At 46.3% G+C, this 5878-nt stretch overlaps 1 long non-coding RNA gene across 1 annotated transcript in view; it reads right to left on the bottom strand.

Annotated features, from left to right (window-relative positions):
* The window catches only part of LOC114636741, an 11066-nt gene that overhangs the window by 3404 nt on the left and 1784 nt on the right, over window positions 1-5878 (bottom strand). The gene's annotated exons all lie outside the window — the stretch shown is intronic.

The following is a 5878-nucleotide window of genomic DNA, read 5'->3' as shown; positions in this document are numbered from 1 at the left end:
TTTTTTTTTTCCTTAAAAAATTTCAACAGGGCCGGGCGGTGGTGGCGCACGCCTTTAATCCCAGCACTTGGGAGGCAGAGGCAGGTGGATTTCTGAGTTCGAGGCCAGCCTGGTCTACAGAGTGAGTTCCAGGACAGCCAGGACTATACAGAAAAACCCTGTCTCGAAAAAACAAAAAAAAAAAAATCAAAAAACGAAAAATTTCAACAGGGAAAAAAGGGCACAATCAAGGCAAAACCAAACTCCCACAGTGTAAAAACAATTCAATGTTCAATTTCTGGGATTCACCCAAAAACTCTTTTGGAAGTTTGCCTTTGGGGCTTTCCCAGGAGACTTGGGTAGCCCCTCTGGGCCCACCTTTGACACATACATAGCATGCCTTTTAGGTCCCAGCTGGCTCTAGTTAACTGTGGCTGGTATTTCCAATATAGTCACCAGCCTCTTCATAACAGCTAGGGTCCCCAGTTATACCTGGGCTCTCTTTAGGACACGCTGTCAAGCCTCAGCTATTTCCAATGAGTAGTTAATATATAACTGGCTCTCATTCTGGGACCAAAGGATCCCAAGTTCAAGGATTGTCTGGCTACTTAGCAGGACTAAAAATGTCTTTGCTTATACTGTGGGAATGGCCTCTGGTTGCATCTAAAGGTGTCTGTCCTCCCAGGAGGCACAATTCCCCAGAGGAAAAAGAAGCTTCTAATACAACTACAAAGGCCAGGTTGAGCCTGCCAACCACAGCAGAGTTCTGGAACCTAGGCAACACATGGGAGAACGGGGAGGGGGGGGTGCGCTGAGGCCCTAACAGACTGGTCACCATATTGCTGGGAGCATGCATGTCATTACAGGAGTATCATGTCTCCCTTGACCAACACCTCCTCAGCAGGAAGATCTTCCAGGGCAGCCCCTCTCTGTTCCTCCCTTGCTATGCTCAGAAGCCATGGGACCTCTGTTCATGGGGGGTGGGGAGGTACATTTTTGGCACCCTCAAAAACAAGTGGTTTCCTCTTTCTAGGATCAATAGCAATTTTTTGAAGAGTGTTAGCAGACTTGATGAACCAACCACTCCTAGGGGGTGGGGAGCAGCTCCCAGGCAAAATCTATTTGCTAAACATTTCATTTGCTTGGTCCAGGGCTCAAAGCAGAACAGGGCCCCCAAGCTAGGCTGAGGAGTACACGTGGGGAAAAAGCCCCAGTTAGTCCCACTGACTAAAGACCACTGACCACAAATTATGGCCAATTCAAAGCAAGCTTTAATCTGTGCGTAGCACGGCCAATCTGATGGCCATCTCCCTATAAGGTTTGAGTTCTAGAAAACAGCCCTAAGTTCCCATATCTCTTTTCTAGGACAGAACTGAAGGGAGGAGGGCTTTGCAAGTAGAATGAACAAGGCAGTTAAGGAAATCTTCATGGAACATCTGGTACAGAACATTCTTGGTTATGGGATGAGGTACAGTCAAATTCTGAGAACCAGAAATCAAAACATAAGTTTTACAATAAACAGATCCTCAGAATGACTCCTGGCCTTGAAATGGACTTGGGCTGGTTCCTGATTTCCTTGTCTTACATTATCCTGTCATATCTTTGAAAGGAAGCTACTATTTCTAGCTATTGTAATGGTTACTGACGCCAGCGGAAGGCAAGCACGTTAGCATTCTCTATTCGTCAGAAGACAAGACTTATATATAAGACACCAGAAGGCCGTAGGAAACACTAAGAGTATCAGGAGACCTGCAGCAGCTGAAACAAGGGTGGTTAGACAGGGTGACCAGTTAAATAGGGACAGTCAATTGTTTCCTTCCTGTTTGTCTAAGTACTGCATTTTCAGATTGTTTCTTACAGTAGCTCAAGTTTCTCTATGCCTGATTGGTTGGCGTAAAAACAACAGGTTTCTCCAACAGCTACCCACAGCCCTTGTTTCATGAAGAGTAAGTCAAACCTTCTATTCCGTAAAATGATTTCTGCCAGAGAATCCACCTAATCATCCAATCTAGGGACTGAGTCTTTTATGATAACCTTAAATCCTATTTAACTTTAGCCTTCAGAGTTTTGAGCCCTGGTTTTGCAGGACTGGGTCTGATGTTCTTAGTGCTGCAGGGCCTACAATCCCTGAATTCACTAAGCAAGCGACTAACAGGAGAACCTCCCACTTTGGTTAAGGGTGGTCAGGTGTCTTGGCTAGATGCTGGCAGCCTTCATCCCTATCAGAAATGTCAACTTGAGGAAGGGCATGAGTGAGGATCTGTCCGGTGGACAATTCAGGAGACCAGCAGGTACTTGTGATATTTGGTATCAAGCCACCAAGCATCAGCAGAGATGGGAAGGAATTAGCTGCTGACTCTTAGTACCTGTGCTAGTCAGATGATGAATAACGGTTGTCCAACTACACAAATATGGAGAAGCTAGGAAGCCTGAAGTTTCTGACAGGAAACAGTCCTTGTCCTTGGACCTCACCTAGGGATAGCTTGGGCTGAGACCAGAAGCAGGAATCAGCAGAAGCTTGTGGCAAAATGCAGGGAGTGACAGATTATAAATCATTCCTACATAATAGGTGGGTTTGGGGTGGAGGCAAAACCATGAGTCCTGCGCCAGGTTAGATGCAAAACAGCGGAGGAAAGGTTGCAGTTAGCATAGTCAGGAGTGGAACTTTCATGGGAGCAGTGGAAGGAGGTGGATCGAGAGGTTAGAAACAGGCAAGACAGTAGTTGGAAGTCCAAAAAGGAGTAAAAGCAGGTCAGCAAGAAAACATTAAACCTTGGAGATCTTAACTTGGAGGAGATCCCACTCAATTTCTGGTTTTGGTGGCCCTCTTCTTCCATGAGATCCTTTGGTGCCTTCTTGAGGAGTGAGTAGCAGGAATGTAACAGCACTGAGCATCCAGAGAATCCTGAGAAAGGGGCGTCATCTTGGTTCCATGCAGTGAGTCTTGAAGTGGCAGGCTACCAGCGTCACCAGATTGGAACAGGTGGTCAGGTAGTGCTCAAGTCAGGTTGAGCAGCCTAGACTTGAGGAAAGATCTTACCCGGTGTTACTTGTAACCCCTTCAGGGATTCAGAGATTAATCTGTTATTAGCCCTTGATGTTAACCTAGGAAGTGGCTGTCTATAAACTATTTCACATGGAGTGAATTTTTCACAGGAGATGGTGCAACAGGTCCTTAGTGGGGACAAGAGGTCAACCCAGTTACCATGAAGTCTCAAGAACATATTTCGTGAGTTTCTTTTAAGGTCCTATTTGTTCTACCATCTCTGGGCTCTGAGGATAAGTCATGCTATGTAGCCTCCAGCGTATATTGAGGGCTTTTGAAGTCATTTGAGACAGTTTGGTCACGAAGGCCAGGCCGTTGTCAGACCTCAAAGTTAAGGAGAGGCCAAATCTGGGATGATTTCCACCACTAATTTCTTAGCTACTATTTGGGCTGTTTCCATTGAGGTTGGAAAGGCCTCTATCCATGTGGTCCACCGGACAGTGGTGGAGCACGCCTTTAATCCCAGCACTTGGGAGGCAGAGGCAGGCGGATTTCTGAGTTCGAGGCCAGCCTGGTCTACAGAGTGAGTTCCAGGACAGCCAGGGCTACACAGAGAAACCCTGTCTCAAGAAAAACAAAACAAAACAAACAAAAAAAAAAATCAACAACAAAAACATGTGGTCCTTGCTTGATTTCAGTAAAGTCCATTTCCCAAAATTAATCAGGTACAGGACTTTGACCAGTGCCCTTGGGGCAACATAGCCTTTTCTGCATTTACCAAGGTGCAGGTCAAGCACTTAAGTCAAGCACTTAACCCTCACTTAAGTCTAGATAGAGGGCATCATCAAAAATGGTAGGAGCAGGGCTGAAACCCAGAGGTAATCAGGTCCAGGTCAGGGTCAGCCCATTCAAATGCAAAGAGGCATTTAGTTTTGACAAAGGAATGGAAAAAATGCATCCTTACATACAGTACAGTATAAACCCTGTGCTCAGGCAGCAGCACTCTGAGCAGAGTATAAGGGCTGGGAACAACTGGGTAAATAGTTTCCACCCACCTACTCATTCCCCTTAAATCCTGGACTGGTTGATAGTCTAGGTCCCAGATTTCTGAAGAGCTCCAGGCTGACTAGCATGGAAGGAGTATGCTCACTTTGTGGATCTTGATTCACTCTCTGGCCTCCATCAGTACGGATGGAGTACAGCCCTGCTCAAATGGGCAGGGCCTCAGAAGTAGCTACTATACAGTATTAGTACAATAGAGGGGAGAAGAAGCTACTGTATAGTACTCAACTATAACTGGCAACACATGCTGCACCCTCCCAGGAGGATTGTCTTTAGCAGAAAAGCTTGGAAACATCCCTCATAAATTCATCTTTTCATTTCTCTTTAGGGGCCTGGATTGGACCCTGGTGATGGAGGAGGCACTTGTCAATTAAGGGACAGGTGAGGAACAGGATTTTGGCTGCACCCCCTAGTTGTAGTTTAGTCACATCTCCAGGGAACGAGATAGTTGCCTGGAGGTTGCATAGGTCTCTTCCCAGCAAAGTAAATAGGCACATTCAGGGATAACGGTGAAAGCATCACTGTTCTCTTTCCTGGATTAACTGTTAACTTTGTAGTCAGTTTATATTTTTTTGACTTCCCCTGTTGCCCCTGGAAATCACTGTTTGATTGGTGAGGGGTCCCAAGGGTTTTTGTAATACCAAATGTAAAGGCCCCTAGTCCTAGTTGGAATTTACAGATTGGCCCCAACTCAAAAGGCTACCATAGTTTCCCAGGGGTCTAATTTTAAAGAGCTATGGCCCTACTATGCTCTTAAAGCTAAAATTGGCCTCGATAGGAACAGACCTGTCTTCGATTGGGGCATTCATGTTTCCAGTGCCCCAATCTCTTGCAGTAAGCACACTGGTCTCTTCGCAGTCTTTGTGGTCTCTGACCACGACTGAAGGCGTCACAGGAATACTGTGAATCCATCAGAGTCTTAATCACTGTTTTTATTATCAACTCTTCTTCACTCTCTCTACTGTCAAACACTCTCTGGGCTATTTCCAATAATTCTGACCTAGTCATGTCTTCAAATCCATATACTCTCTGGATTGCATTACGTATGTCTGAGGCCGAATGGTCTACGAAGGTTCGGTTAATCTCGTAGTAGTTTAGCGGGTCGTCTGGATCTATGGCTGTGTGTCTGCGGTACACCTCCAGGAGGCGTTCGAGAAACTCCAAAGGTGATTCCTTTGGACGTTGTATAGTACACATCAACATTAAGTTGTCAGTGGGCTTTCGGGCTGCCTGTTTCATTCCTTCTAACAAAGCCTGGTGGTAGGTACTGAGTGCCATCCTATCTTCCTCTGCCCTATGGTTCCAGTCAGGTCTCCACGTAGATAGGAAACAGTCACCTACATCTGCCCTCCATCTGCCAGTCCGGTTGCCCATTCTGAGAAAGGCTTTCGCTGCCTCATTTAGAATCTGGCTCCTCTCCTCCATTGTGAAGAAGATGGCTAAGATATCCTGACAATCACCCCAAGAAGGAAAGTGGATGGAAAAGATAGACTCCATTAAAGAGATCAGGGACCTTGGGTTTGTGCTGAAAGAAGGGTACTGTCTCTTCCATTTAAAGAGATCAGTGGTGGTTAAAGGAATATAAGCTATACAGTTTCTGTTTGTGCTGAAAGGAGGGTTCTGGGTGTTCCGGTCAGAAAGATCAGTGGCAGGAGACCTGGTGAGAGAGGAGGAGCGAGGCGGCTGCTGCTGCTGCTGCTGCTGCTGCATCTGATGAGGGTTTGAAGCATAAGGAAGTAAGTCCCGATCAGATGTGGGGAGGGAAAAGGACAGGGAGTGATCCAGCTGGTGAGGTAGGGGTTGTGGTGAGGGCTGAGGTGGAGGTTTGGATTTGGATTGAGGTGAGGGCTG

The sequence above is a fragment of the Grammomys surdaster genome, unplaced genomic scaffold (genome assembly GCF_004785775.1).
Source record: "Grammomys surdaster isolate TR1022 unplaced genomic scaffold, NIH_TR_1.0 124868, whole genome shotgun sequence".
Taxonomy (NCBI): domain Eukaryota; kingdom Metazoa; phylum Chordata; class Mammalia; order Rodentia; family Muridae; genus Grammomys; species Grammomys surdaster.
Note: the sequence above shows the minus strand (reverse complement) of the source record. Positions and strands in the feature narration are given on the sequence as shown.